The sequence below is a fragment of the Lutzomyia longipalpis genome, chromosome 4 (genome assembly GCF_024334085.1).
Source record: "Lutzomyia longipalpis isolate SR_M1_2022 chromosome 4, ASM2433408v1".
Lineage (NCBI taxonomy): Eukaryota > Metazoa > Arthropoda > Insecta > Diptera > Psychodidae > Lutzomyia > Lutzomyia longipalpis.
In genome coordinates, this window is record NC_074710.1 from 9608478 (window position 1) to 9624251 (window position 15774).

General features: G+C 33.6%; 1 protein-coding gene across 1 annotated transcript in view; it reads right to left on the bottom strand.

Moving 5' to 3' along the window:
• Positions 1–15774, bottom strand: part of LOC129796083 (MOXD1 homolog 2) — a 271362-nt gene that overhangs the window by 49589 nt on the left and 205999 nt on the right. The window lies entirely within an intron of this gene.

Consider the following 15774-nt stretch of genomic DNA (forward strand, 5'->3'; position numbering starts at 1 on the left):
ACATTCCAAAAAACGTATGCGCCAAAAAATTTTTTCCGGCCGGCCGGCCGGCCGGCCGGCCGTCCGTCCGTCCGTCCGGAACCTTTTGCTAAATTACAAGAGAACGGTAATAGATAGAGACTTGCGGTCAACGGCAAAGTTTAAAAGTCGACTGGAAGACATCCAATTATGATGTCAAATTTTACCCCCCACCCCCGCGTCCGCCATTTTGGATAACCTCAAAATTTTGTTTTCGCTATATCTCAGCCCCTGTAATAGCTAAAAATCTGAAATTTTTATATGTTGTAGGGGACATCAAGAGCTTTCCAACGATGCCTCATTTTCGAAAATCGGTCAAGCCGTTTAGTCAATATGGCCGCCACAATTTTTCATCGAAAATCGACCATAACTCGAAAACGGCTTGACCGATTTCGATCAACCCGGGCTCAAATGAAAGCTCTCAACAAACCCTACAACTCTCTAGAACATCCGAAGTTTCAAAAGTGACCGCTAGGGGGCCAAAAATCGAAAACAAAATTTTCGATGAGTTTTCGATGAATATCTCGAAAACGACGACATAAATTTTTTTCATTTTTTGATACGTTGTAGCTGACCATATTATCTAGCTTCATGCCAAAAATGAAGAAAATCTATGGATCCGTTCTCGAGATATAGCCTTCCAAAGTTGGCATGTCATATCTCGGGTTCTACAAGTCCGATCTTGATCAACTCAAGCGCAAATGAAAGGTTTCGTGAAACCCTACAAATGTCTAGAACATTGCAACTTCGAGAAATGACCGCGAGAGGCGCTAAAGTCAAAAACAAAGTTTTCGAAAATTTCGAACTCGAATTTTTCGAAAATGGCGACATAAATTTTTTTCATTTTTCGATATGTTATAGCTGACTTGAAGACCTTTCAAACAAAAAAAAATTTATGAAAATCTATGGATCCGTTCTCGAGATATGGCCTTCCAAACATTTCTTAGGGTATGACTTTTCAACTTTTCCCGACTTTGCGTGTATTTAAATTAATTCGCGTTCTAGTTTGCTCTCACAAAATTGGTACACTGAAAGAAACACAGCTCTCGTAAGCTTGGTCAGCTTACCAGTACATTTTTCTTCTTCTTGAATGTCTCTTCCAAAATATTGTTGTTTGGAGTAAGTGATACTTATGGAGCAAACTCCCATCTCCCAACAAAGATTTCACATCTTTTCGCTGTCTGCACTTCACACAGCGAAAACTCCATGGTGAGCATCTCGAGATAATTCAAGTGAAAAAATTGAAGAAACTCATATTTCCGTATGTTCAGCTTTTGTGACAATATCCTTGGAGATGTCTGTCATTTTATCGTGTATGTATCCCCCCATAAAACGCATCAACTTGCAAGTTAAGCTTAAATGATTAAATGTTCTTATGATTCATATGCAAAATGAATAATGCTTTATGGTGCTATGCAGGAAAAGAATGTCAAGAGAAAATGATCATGACATTTTTTCCTGACATTTTTTTGTCATTCCCTCTCACTCCCACTAATGTATTTCTGTATCTTTCGTCTTTCTCTGACACATGCTTCCGACATTTTCATCATTCTTTTTTGTGCACTCAACATGTTTTTCATTTCGTATTTTTTTCTCAGTATTCGGGGATATTTTTCCATGAAAAAGTGAAAATGGGCTTTGCTGAAGTGTTCTCAGTGCCAGGAAAGCCGTGAAAAGTGGAAATTTATGGTCATTTAGCGGCCAAATATGTGAAAATGCGCGAAGTGAAAAATCAAAACATTCTTTCCCTGACCAATTTTTACGGGATATTTTTCTGGATTTTCACCACACAAATCACTTCCTGCAGGTTTTTTGGACTTTCCCACAGGTCATCTGCAACAAGGAAAATGCTTCCTGGGTGGTGGAATCCCACCTGAACGCGGAAAAAACTTTGTCCGGGAGTGAATGTTTTGCTGTAGAAACTGCACAGTTTTCACTTATTTGGCCGATAAATACCCACGATTTTCCACTTTTCACACTTTCACAGGCACTAAGAACACTTCCACAAGTCGCTTTTCACTTTTCCCGAGCTAAAATATCACAATTTACAGAGAAAATTGCAGAGAAAACTAACAAACACGTTGACTTCACAAGAGCTGGAAAAAGAATGACAGAAAAAAACATGTTCCTGCGACATTCTTTTTCAAGCTCTTGCGAAGTCAACACGTTTCTTAGTTTTCGTCAATTTTCTGTGTAAATTGTGATATTTTAGCTCGGGAAAAGTGAAAAGCGACTTGTGGAAGTGTTCTAAGTGCCTGTGAAAATGTGAAAAGTGGAAAATCGTATGTATTTATCGGCCAAATAAGTGAAAACTGTGCAGTTTCTACAGCAAAACATTCACTCCCGGACCAGTTTTTCTGTGTTCAGGAGTTTTTTGTACGATCCAGGAAGCAATTCCCCGACCTCAGGCAGACCTTTCCTATGCAGATGACCTGGAGGAAGGTCCATAAAGCCCGCAGGAAGTGATTTGTGTGGTGAAAATCCAGAAAAATATCCCATAAAAATTGGTCAAGGAAAGAATGTTTTGATTTTTACTTCGCACATTTTCACATATTTGGCCCATAAATTACAGTAAATTTCCATTTTTACTGTTTTCCTGGCACTGTGGACTCTTTAGCTAAGCATTTTCCACTTTTCTTTGAGGAAAATATCCCCAAGTGTTGAGAAAATTCAAGGAAATAAAAACATATTGTGCGCAAGAAAAAAAGCATGCTATGAAAAAAAATGTCGTCACCATGCGTGGAAGAAAGACGAAAGATAGGAAAATACATTAGTGGGAGTGAGAGGGAATGAAAAAAAATGTCAGGAAAAAATGTCATGATCATGTTTTCTTGACATTCTTTTCCTGCATAGCACCATTACGTTTTAGTTCCTTAGTTATTTCTAGAATATTTTTTATTAATTTTGGGAGTTTTTCAAAATCTTAACTAAATATTTTTTTAATACAATATTTTGTTAAAAGGTTTAGGAATAAAAGGAGTTTTTTTATTCCAAAACTTTTGCTTCTAAAATAAAAGTTGATCAGTCTCAAATGATATGCAAAAGTAGATTAAGTAATTCCGTATAATTATTTCAATCGATCGATTACAATAGCAGTCACACGTGCAAATGACTTGTTTTTTGCAAGAAAACAATTTAAGTGGCAGAAAAATGCTCAAAAACAAAATTGTTTTAATTTTTTTGTCCAAAAAATATTGGATAACAAAGAAAAAAATTAAAAAAATATATCTTTAAAAAAAGAATGCAATTAAAAAATTTATCTATTTATTTAGTAATTCAAAAACTGTTTTAAAAAGAGTTGTTGAATTTCTTTTTTGTTGAAAACAACAAAAAAGAAATAAAAAAAACATTAAAAGGAATTTTTTCAATTAATCATTAAATATTTCTTTTGTAATTTTTCAATGTTAAGAAAAATAATTTTAAGTAGCAATCTGGAGCACAAAATTCAACTCATTGATTGATTGCAATATCTGTGACGTTACCTTAACAAATAGTATTTGATGGGGTTGAAACAAAACGTGAATACAGCACGGCAGATGCACAATCGAATTTTGCTCAATTTGCCAAAAGTTCTTCGCTCTGCACAATATTTCTCAAGATATTTCTCATTCAATTGTGAAAAGTGCAAGCAACGATATGGCAAAGAAGATTTTCTTGTACCAGTTGGGGGAAGTCATCCCACCACATATCAACTATCTCGGCGTTGTTGAGAAGTTATTAAAGTTTTTTGTTGTTGTTGATGTTCTCCGCACAACAAATCATCGTATATATGATGTTTATATACATATATAGCATTTGGAAGGCATTCCAGTGTCTTGTAATTAAATTCTAATTCGTTTCTAAAATGTTTCGAAAATTAATCTTGGAATCTTTCAACATCGAAATTTATGATTATTCCAATTCAGCGGCGTGTGTTTTCATAAATGATCTCTCAACATGGCGTTTATTTTTCCTATATGAGCCATTCCCTCCTTCCAATATCTCTATATTTGTGCTCAGTTGCTTCTCCTTTTTTTCGGCGGGGGAATGGGATATTAAACTAGATATGAGCACCACTATAATCTATTGGACAACGACACGGTGAGGTTGTAATAAATAAAACGCGAGCCATGGAGGATTGTCTCGCGAAGAACGAGTTTCTACGAGAAATGCAGAGGCGCATTTGTGTAAAAGCTCTAAAGCCACACGGTTTACAAAAAAAAATGGTAGCAATAAATAATTACTACACACCGACAAAATATATAAGAATCCAATAAGAGGGGACGGAGAGGAAGAAAATCTATAGAGATTAGATCGCGCGCGAATGCACTGAACTGCTTTTGCATGCTTAGAGCATACGGCAAAGTCAATTTTCACGGCATCATACGCCAAACAAACCAGCTTCCACAATTCAGTGGCAATCTTTGCAGTTTAACTCGTATCTCATCAACTATTTTATTTTATACAATATTCTGTGATAAGATAGGATGTGAGTTAATGCAAAATTCAATATCCAACACCCATTGCCCGCCCGAAGCTCCAGACTCTGCTCCGAGCGCATATTTTTCTTTATTTTTTTAGCATAAAATTCCCATGGAGGTTCATCATTAAAAGAGGTTGAGTAGTTTGGAGGAGGTAAATTGAAATTCCACAAGTTCATCCTTAAATATAGCTCCTGAGTAATGGATGAAAGAATGTGGAAACCTTTCCATAATATATTTTATTCCTATTTTGACCCGAACAAAGGTATTCGCAACCTTTTCATTATTTGAACTTTCTTCAAACTAAACCTTTCTGATTCATTTTTATGTGCGCTATTTTCGTAAATACTTTTACAAATTCAATTGGAGCTTTTAAAGCTTTTTTATGTTGTTTTTTTTATCAAGAAAGAAAATTTCACAAGAAAATGTAGGAAAAACATTAAATTCAGCAAAAACATTCAATAATGAGAAAGCGAACATATTTTTTCTGAACAATGAGAATCAAAAAGTTTTTTTTTTATTAAATATGTATTATGTTTGAAAAGGAGTCTATTAATATTTTATTCAAATACATCAGTCGCTGAATTGATTCAAAAAATTATTCATGTTTATTTTAAATGTTTAATGAGTATGCTTCATTAATATGTGATGATTTCATATTGCCAGGCAAATAATTAAAAAAAAATTCTTGGAAATCATGTAATTAAAATTTTACTACTTTTATTAGCTTGACAAAACCCACAATAAGCTTGCTTTAGCTGCAGTGGATTGGAAACGACCTTAGTCGCGGCCACCCCAAACAAATCTGAATCTGAATCTAGCTTGACAAAATTGTAACAATCATTGTTTGAAGGATATACAAAATATTTATTTAAAAAAAAATACAACCACATAAATGCAATTAAAAATTGAAAATTGTAATTAATTAAAATTTTCTGCAAGTATGTTGTGTTTCAATAAAACTTACACAACTTGAAATTAAATTTCTCATTAAATTATTTATTTATATTTTCGAGGAATAAAAATAAATCATTTATTAAAATTTAATTACAAAAATTGCCTTTTTCCCAAACCTATTTGATTGCGTTTAAACATAAACACTGATGTCAACACTCAGAGGGCCAAAAATCTCAAATTATTTACATTAATTTTCTCTAAAAAAATGTTTTTCCAAATTTACTTTTAACGAACCTGAAGTATTTGAATTTCCATACACAAAGATGAAGAATTTAATGCAATAAATTTGATAAATTGGCAGCGATTACCAGCTTAGTCCGCCAGTGTTAAAATTAAATATTTGAAGGGATTTTCATAGGAAGTACATTATAGCTGAAAACATGAAATAATTTTTTTTAAATCATTGCTATTTTAAACTCTTTCATTTTTTAATTTACAGAAACTTAAAAGATAGAAAATAATAAATATAAACTACTACACTTCCCTCGGAATTTTGCTGATATCAGATATCTATGTATCTAGGTACTTTTAAATTTTTTCTCTGTGTAACTTCCAATCAATAAAACTAATTGGCGAATTATTTGTACAATCGTCCAAAATAAAATAAATTTTTTAATTGTAAATATTCTCTAAAATATGCATGAAAAATGTTGGAATTGTCATCAATGAAAAATATTAATTTGCTTTTGGGGTTCACAAATAAAATAAATGTTTTTTTTTCTGAATCATTGCAAAAAGCCATGTTCGAGTGTTGTGTTGTGTGTGTTTCTTTATTTGCTTTTATTTATTTCATTTTTCAACCCGGATTCATGGTAGTTAATTTTCGGAGAGAAATTAATTGATTTCCCCACGTTTAATGTGGTTGGGTGGATATAAATTACAATCAAAGTTGAGACAGTTCATTATTTTACCCGGGAGACGATTTAAATAAATAAACGTCTCTTGCACCCATCGTAGACGAGGGACTTGAGAGATCGCAGGGAGTGTGCAGAAAAAAAGACACAACCATCCACAAGATGAATGAGGAAGACGTGCAGAGATGGAAGGCGATCAGCAATTAGTTCATCGACTGGATGCCACCTTAATTACACGTGAAACATTTAATACATCAAGCGGCATATAATTGCGAAAGATAAAAGCCAAATGAAGGAGGGCGCAAATGTATATATGGCTATATAGCCCACATAAAATATATTGTATTGCTTTGAACCCTAACCTCACTGTCAAATTATTCAAGCGCATATCTCGCTTACAGCTCTATTAGATTTTCTTTGCGGTCCCCCGCAACACTTTCCATCTTCGTCACTAATTTCCGTTCCTATTTGGGCGGCAATAAATAAATTGAGTTAATTAAGTTGTGCGCGCATACTACACACAAAACTTGATAATTATTTTAGGGAATTTCTAGCTGTCTCCCCCTCCTCTTGCATCAAATCATCTCGCGGCATTTTCTCACACAGTAAATAGAATCGACCCTCGTGAGGAAAATATATGATTTTCCATGAAAAACATTCCGCATTTGCAAAAGAAACTAATTCTTGTATAATTTTTTTACTGGAAAATTAAATTAAAGGGAGTTGATTAATTTTTGAGAAAATTTAAATGATTTTTTTTGAGTAAGGTAATTGAATTAAATTAACTGAATTAACAGATTTTTTTTTTAATAATTCCTTTAATACTTGGAGGACACGAATTTTATACCTCAAACTTTGACCTTTAACTGAATTATAGAAATGGAATTTATTACAAAAAGTTAGATAGATTTTATTCTGTGATAATTTTAAAAAAAAAGTCATATTGGCAGTTAGTACCAGCTTTGTCCTCCAAGTGTTAAAAAATATATATTTAACTAAGGGATAGATTCTGATATTAATCTTTTATTTTCTTTTCTTTCAATTCGTCAGTGAGAGAATTTTTGATATTCAGGAAAAAATCTTATAAGAATTCAACATTTTATTTCTTTCTTTAATCGGGTTTAGAAGGAAAATTAATTTTCCATGGCTATTTAAACATATTTCTGACAGTTTACTGGTACAACAAATTTCGTTGTTTTACTTGCATAAAAGAGACAATTAGAACGATTTAAAACATCAACTGTCAAATTCTTACAATAATTTTTAAATTGTTAGAAAAGAAAAGAATTTTTTTATTGGAATCGACCTCATTTAAAAAATTTTCTTAAAGAATTATTTTCTTTTATATTTTCTACAAAAAATGCAATAGTTTAAAATGTTTGTATGCCGAAAATGTAGAAAAAAACGAGAGAAACCAACCTATTTCGGTGGCACTCATACCGACAAATGTATGGAGGAAGAGGAATTGGAAAATTTGATGAAATTTCTCATGTTTCGGAATGTTTTGACAATGTAATTCCTCTTGCCCGGGTGAGACCCTTTTTCTTCTTCTCTCACACTTCCGAGGAGTTCTGGGCTCTCCGGAGAACATAGTGCCAAGCATGGTTACAGCATGTCAACAGAAGGGACCACAAGCAAAGGAAGAATTTAGACAATGTTAACAATTCCCAAAAAAAAGAAAAAAAAAAAGAAATGAGCAGATGAATGAAAAGTGCATCCGGGTTTTTTAGAGAATTTCTTCAAAAATTCATGTTTTCCTCATCAATGTGTGTCCACTAAGAAAGTCTGGAGAAAATGATTTCTTTAGGAGAAGTAATAAATAAAGAGACTCTTTAGCATTCAAATGACTCATTTGGAGGAATTTCTTCTTATCTCCACAATCGGCGTCTGCTCCTGATGGCTTTTCCTTCTCTCGCGCGCCACGAAAAAAACGAGCAGATAGGCATTGGAATAGCAATTAATTACACTGCCGAATTATTTATAGGCAATTGTTAATTCACTGATGAGGCGTTTCTTCATTCTCTAGCCGTGATATATTTATTTTGGGAATGAATGGACGCCCGCAGTTTTGAGAAAAAAAAAGTCCCTCAATATTCCATTTTGAAGCAATTTGACGAGAAAAGGATGGCAAAGCATCGAGAGAATTTTCACTCTGTATGGATTTTCCAATAGTTTTTTTCTGCTTTCATTTGTAACTCTCGAGGGAAAAAAGTAAAAGTGGAATTTAGTGAGAGAGCAAAAAATATCTGTGCAAGAGATAAAATGAAAAGGGGTGGATAAGTAATAATTATTAACTTACGGATTTTATTTTTAAATTTTGTTTCAAGGGAATTTTTTTGAAAATATTATTGGGAATAAAAATTCTAATTTTTAGCATTTTTCCGTGCTCTTCAAGGTAATTTTTCATTCTCTTATATAAAAACCAGGCGTAGCCAAATAGGTTCTATTCAAAAAAATTAATAAGAATGACTTAAGTTTAACTACGACCGTATATTGTGCCATTCACATTCCATTTTTTTAAATGTTTGATGATTTTTTAATGCTTTATTTAACGTTTATTTAATCGTTTGACGTTTCTTTCAATGTACAACAATTGTTCTAAAGTTAGAAGTTTCTTGTCTAACACTTGACGTTTATTCTATGTTTAAGGTTCCTTTTTCAGTGGGGTTAGAACTTTTGACATTTCTTTGGTTATGTTTGACGATCATTCGCATATTTTTCTAACATTTGACGTATTTTTTTCTAACGTTTTACATTCCTTTCTAACATGTGACATTTCTTTTTGACGTTTCTTGTCTAACATTTGACGTTTCTTTTTTAACAACAGGGAATAACCGATGTTTAGTTTTAATTATTTCTTTTAACGTTTGAAAAGTTCCTTTTTTAAAAGTATTTTTAACATAATTTTTAATTGGAAATAATTTTCTTTGAGAGACAAAAAGAAAAACCTACTACATATACTAGGAACCACCCTGTAAGATTTTCTTTCTACACCAAATTCTATATGCTATAAGGATTCCTTTTGAAGGAATCAACAGATTTTGTCCCCCCCCCCCAAAAGAGGCCATTGTCAACTTATTCGGCCACTTAGTGTATTTAGGAAGTTGAATGAAAAAGTGATTTGTTGTCCATTTAGGCGCAGTCAATCAGTTAATTGTTGTCCCCTGGCCTAAAAGATCGTCCATGACATTAATGAATGTTGTGTATTGGAACGGCAAACGATGTCCTGCAGTAGAGAGAGAGTGAATGAAATATTGTGAGTGAGTGGATTGGAGTTCACCCTTTCGACCCCAAAAATATCATCTATGGGGGGTGGATTTGACACTAAATGGGTTGGGGTCTTTTTGCTCGCATAAAACCCCCAACAACGAGAAAGAGAACAATAAAACAGCGAACAAATGCCACACAAGTCCGACACACCAAACATTGCCCACACTCCGGCACTTTCATTTATATAGAAAAATTGTGCCCCAGCAATTTCTTGACCATTTTTGTACTCAACCACGGGATATGTTTTTTTTTTGGTTCTCTTTTGTGTTAATAATTCTCTTTTATATAGCAAAAATTTGGACAAAATGTTGATCAATATTTTATTGAGTACGCGGGGGGTGAATGCTTAAGCCCCAACCCCAAAAAAGAGGGGTTGGAAAATGAGAAAAAGAGAACAAAAATCACAGCGAATTTTATTTTCCACATATACAAAAAAACGGACGATTGAGAACCCCTCCAGTGGCACAAAGTACGACACAGATTTATTGATGCCGAGACCACGGCTGTGATGCCATGACAGGATCATTCATTTTAGGGGGCTAAATTGTCATTTAGGAATCAGCAGGAGATCAGGAAGTATATATCGCACACCAAACACGCAAAGTACTTCCCATTCACCCACCCCGCCCCCAGCCATAGTAAATTCACCCCATCATCTCGCAAACCCCTTCGTCAGGCACACGAAAGGGTGGACTCTAAATTGCTCATAACGTTTGAAACTTAATTGTCCTCCTCTAACACTGTCCACACTGATTCGTGACTCACATGCTGCGCAAAACATTTTGCCGCCGAGACGGCTGCCTGCTTTGAAACTTGTTAGGCATTTCCCTTCAACCCCCATCGCACATATCCTCGTCGTTATATATGTCGTTTAGTCATCACACACACAGGAGGATGTTACATCAAAGCCATAGCAGGGATAATGGCTCAGGAGATACAGCAATTTTCTCTTCAACCTGGTGTGTGGTTTTACTCACCAAGGATGCGGTTAACGAGGTTGGTACGAAATTCAGTGCAAAAAAAATGTCCTTTATTTTATCCTCATACGAAGGATCATGGAATTTATGAAGTTCTAATTTGCCAATACTTCTTCTAACTCTTAAATGGAACGATTAGTTATTTAGAGCTTCAGGAGTATTATATTTAATTTTACGATAAGAATAATACTTTATCTATAAATTATTAGCGTTTATTGCACCCTAGACACATACCATAAAAATGTTTAGTAAAATTAATTATTTCTTGAAGTGCTATAACATGAAACTTTACGTTTTATTTTTATTTTTACATAATATGAATTTTTAGATGTTTTTTTGGTATTATCATAATTTTATAATGAAAATATTGAATGTTTTATAGCGTAAAATGTGTCTCAGCTAAGGTCTAAATGAATGATTTTAGATGAGATTTCATCTTTAAAATCACAACTATTACTTATTATTTATTAGAATATTTTCGTTATTCTTAAAGTTTAAAAAATATTTTTAATATTCTCAGAATTTCCACGATTTTGTGACATTTTCAAAATTATCAGAATATTCTCAAAAATTCAACGAATATTTCCAAAATATGAGCAATATTTTTAGAATATTACGAATAATCTAAGAATATTCCAAATATTTATGGATTTAGTTTTATGTCCTTAACTTCTTATTCTTTTCATTTATTTATTCCTACGCATTTTTATGTTTATATTAGAAGTATTAATATTGAAAAAGTAGAATTAATTTTCTCAGTGCAATCTAATAAACATGTCCTTATTTCCGAATGGGTAGTTATAGAAAATTTTCTGCCTGAATCCACTCATAAACGGGATGAAGTAAATTCTCAGAAATAACCTAATTAGTCGCCCCTTTGAACGTTAACTTTATTGCTGAAAATTCACATTAAAAATAATGCGAATTCCGCATGTTTTAACTAAAACCCATTCCACCCCTTGTCGTGCCTCTCTCCATTACAAAATTCTCCATTGTGCGTATTCAGTGTAAAGGAAAAAGGGCCCGTAAAATGTGTAATTAGCAAAATTAGTACTATGATTTTGCATAATTACACATTAAACATTTTTGCTTTCTTTCTTTCCTAGCAAAACTCCCATTTTCCGGACAATTTTATTGCTTTGCACGATGATTTTTGAGTTGTTTGCCAATTAGATAAAACTCTTTTACTTTTTTTTTTCATCCCATCACTTCCCCCGCAGTGTGTCGACAGTACCTATTTTTGGAGGTACATAGCACGACGGTGCTATATACCTAAGCTGTCGGATGTATTAATGACTTTATAATTTGATCAATGCGTAAATGAGAATTTATCATGCGCTTCATGTTGTATACCCTTCTCCATCGCAATGTGTAGTCAATTGGAGGAGAACCACGCGGTGTGTTGGCTTAGGGTGAATGCGTTCTATTCTGTGGCGAGAAAAGGTGAGAATGGGGAATAATTAGGAGAAAAATGTGAAACATAATTGGGTAAATATTCATCCGCGGAAGATGGATTGTGCTGCATATGAATAAATTATTGTAATTGCAGAGGTAGACTTTTGTGCTTCTAAATGTCTTTTTGTTCTCTCTCTTTAGCCCAATGTTCAGCGTATTATTTTTTTTCCCTCTTTTCCTTCCTGCAATGAGTGCCACAAATAATTGACTTATTTACGTTCATCTCCTCATGTGTATTTTATACGGGATCCCAATACGGTGGCAGACTTGGGAAAAAACAATTAAATCCAAAAGCCAAACGTAGGTTTGTTGTACACCTGACGCCAATATAGCAAAGTGAGTTGCCTCCATGGCGCACACAACTAATGTGGATAAATCATAAAGAACAATAACGAGGCACAATAAACACCTCCGTGGGCTAAAAGAGATTGAATTGTTTTTTTTTCGGGGATGGGTAATTTTTACACGGTTTATGTACACAATGAGAAAGTGTCAACAAATGAAATTACCAGAACCACATACACGCCCATTAATTAAATGTACCCCCCATAGAAAAAAAAAATTACTTATGTTTTAGCATTAAATCATCTACATAGGAGAAAGTTCCACATCTAACACCTTCTTGTGATGGTCAGAGCCATCGTGAAAGCGTTGAAAATCATTCTTCAATTATTTTGTCAAGTATGTTGATGAATCTCTTTTCGATGGTAATGAAGAGCTAATAATCATTAACTAAATTGGCTTACATTTCGGTAAAGAAGTAGAAGCAAAAAGTAAATTGGTTTCTCTATTAATTTTCCATGGGAAAGTGAAGTAAAATTAATTTGAAATGTGACGGTTTTTTTATTTAGAAATCACTCAATTAGGGTAATTATTTTTTTTTAATTTTTGCAGATTTTTCGGTATTACGGCTTAGATTTTTTCTTTTAAATATTTTCAAAAGATTTAACCCAGATGTGTCTAGGAAATTTTATGAATTATCACATATCTGTGGTTATAATATTCTTGTAAGAAAAAAAGGGAAGAAAATTTCTACAACACCAAAGGCACAGTTTAAGAGAAATTTAGCATTATTTCTGGGATTTTCATACAAATTGTTCATGTTCATATTTAGGCGATTTAATGAATAAGGATAATTATGAGCATTTTTTGGAGGAGAATATATCAGCAAAAACCCAGAATAAATAAAGGATTGTCGAATAATTTATTTTGGAAACTAGAGTCAATATTCAAGAGTGAAAAATAATTTGTTTGTATTAAATGGCAAGGGGTATTTATCTGTCGAATATTTTGGTTTTTTTTTTTCAAATTTAGGCTTAAATTGAATATAATTTTTTTAGGTTTTTTAATATGTGCTATGCTAGAACTGAAAATAAAATAACATTTTTCATGAAATTTGTTTTTTAAGGCTTGATTTAATACTTTTTGGCTTGAATTTAATACTTTTTGGCTTGAATTTACTACTTTTCGGCTTAAATTTAGTCCTTTTTAGGTTTAAATTGCATTTTTTATGCTTCTTCCCCTCAATCCGAGCCATTTTAGAACTAACAGCAAAAAAATTCAGCTTGAATTTATTTTTCTTATGCTTAAATTTACTACTTTTCAGCTTGAATTTACTACTTTGGGCTTGAATTTACTATTTTTCAGTTTGAATTTAGTCTTTTTGCCTTAAATTTACTACTACTTCGCTACTAAATCTGAGACATTTTAGGACTTCAAATCAATATTTTAACATCTTTGGCATATCATTGGAATATCAGCGAATAATACGAATATTTCCGGAGATCCATCATACAATTTTATTAAGATAATTACCCCTTGTTTCATAGCAAAATGTTCATTAATATATATGTAGTACAGTCATACCCCGATTAATCAAGTCTTGGTTAAATTCTTCGCACCCATTAATTTTAATGCGTAAGAAGAGTTTAACCAAGACTTGATTAAGCGGGGTATGACTGTACTTTAAAAAATAACTTTTTATCCTTAAAATAATGTTTTTTGAAGTTTTCAGATTTTAGACATTTTTTTACGTAGATATTTTAAAATCATTTTATCATCCCTTATTTTAGAGAACCAACTAACCCACATAAAAAAATTCCCATTCACCAAAATTCTTCCTCAAAGCAAAACTGGGATAAATAAAATTAATTTCCTTCCTAATATGGGAATCCTCTATATTGTTAAACCTACATATGTTCGAAATTTAATTGTATTAGTGAATTCCCTTTGATAGAAAATTCCTCTGGACGACATTAAATTACATTTGAGGGATTTCCTGGTACATGAGAAGAGGTTAATTGTGGGTGGATGAAAGTATGTATCCCCTTTGTTGGTCTAAAATTCCATTCGATTGAGACATTCAATGTGGTATGCGTTATAGCTCCAGGAGGTGCCTATTTTACCCCGAAAAAAAAAGACCTATTGTCGTTTAATTGGACTGTGAGAGCATATTTTTGCCAATGGCCGAGCAACAGAAGCGTAAAATTGCATTTTTGCGGTGTAGGATGAAAGGGTGGCGGTGGGATGGCAATGCGAAGGGGGAGAGTTTGGCCATTTGATGTACGAAATGAGAGGAATTTCCAGGGAAAAAGGGATTGCCATCAGCTGTCACTATGCTATTGTAATTAGATTAAATGAGTGGGACATTTGTGTGATATTTTTCACAGTATAAATGCTACACTATAATATTACCTCTACCCTTACACCCGCAGACAGCACCCAAGGGGGATGCAAGAGACATGAGGTAGGTAGGTGGGTTCACCCTGTATGTATGCAGTGAGGTTGTCCAACCAAAGAGATATTATACCGTTGAAATATGTAATATCTCGTGTATTAATTATTATTTTTGGACAAATACACGTTCCTATGAATTTGTACTGTGTTTTCGGGATTGCCACCGTATATGCGCGGGGGTGACCAATAAATGTCACAACGCGACCTGCCCTCGAGTATTTTTTAATAGTTTCCCCCGCAGAACCATGATAGAGTTACCGTGTGCGTTAACTCTATTGAGACTCATAAATTATACATAACATTGCAACACTGTGTCCTGTCGGATATTTTATGATAAATTGTCATTTTTATTTTGGAATTTATTACACTTTCACCCCCCATTTTTTCCGCCCTCTGGTGTACTGGACGCGAGTGCATTTTCGGACACTAACTTCCCTTCATATAGGCGCAAAATGAATCCAATTTTTTTTACTGTAATTCCATTGGGCGGGTGTATGGCTCAAAGGGGGGTTGTAGTTGATAATTGGAAAACTTCATGTTACTGATCATTGTCCATGGGGGACATTTTAATCAATTTACGCACGCCGAGGTTATGCAGTTAAATTAAATTACAACCTCCACATTTTTCCTTTTTTTTTATCAATTCGACGCGCCAAATCAATTGCGCAATTTTTTTTTAACATGTTGGCTCCCCAATTTAAAGGGTGAGAAATGAAAATTAACAAAAAAAAAAACTTTTCATTTCCGCTTGCTAATCAATTTCCATGCGGCACCTTTTCATGTAGGAGGAGGGGGAGGAAAAGTGTTCATGAAATGTGGAAAATAGAGCAATTTATACGCCGGTGGTAAATTGCTGAAATAACACACCACCGCATACAGATGGTTATTCTTCCCAAGCAATACAATTTTCCATCGTGGGCAGAAAATTGGGGGGCAATTGTTGTTTGCAAAGTTTCCATACATACACTGATCCCAACCCCACAGAAAATACCTAAAGGTACTTCAATGTTGCGGGTTGAATCACTTTTCATAAACCCCATTGTCTTT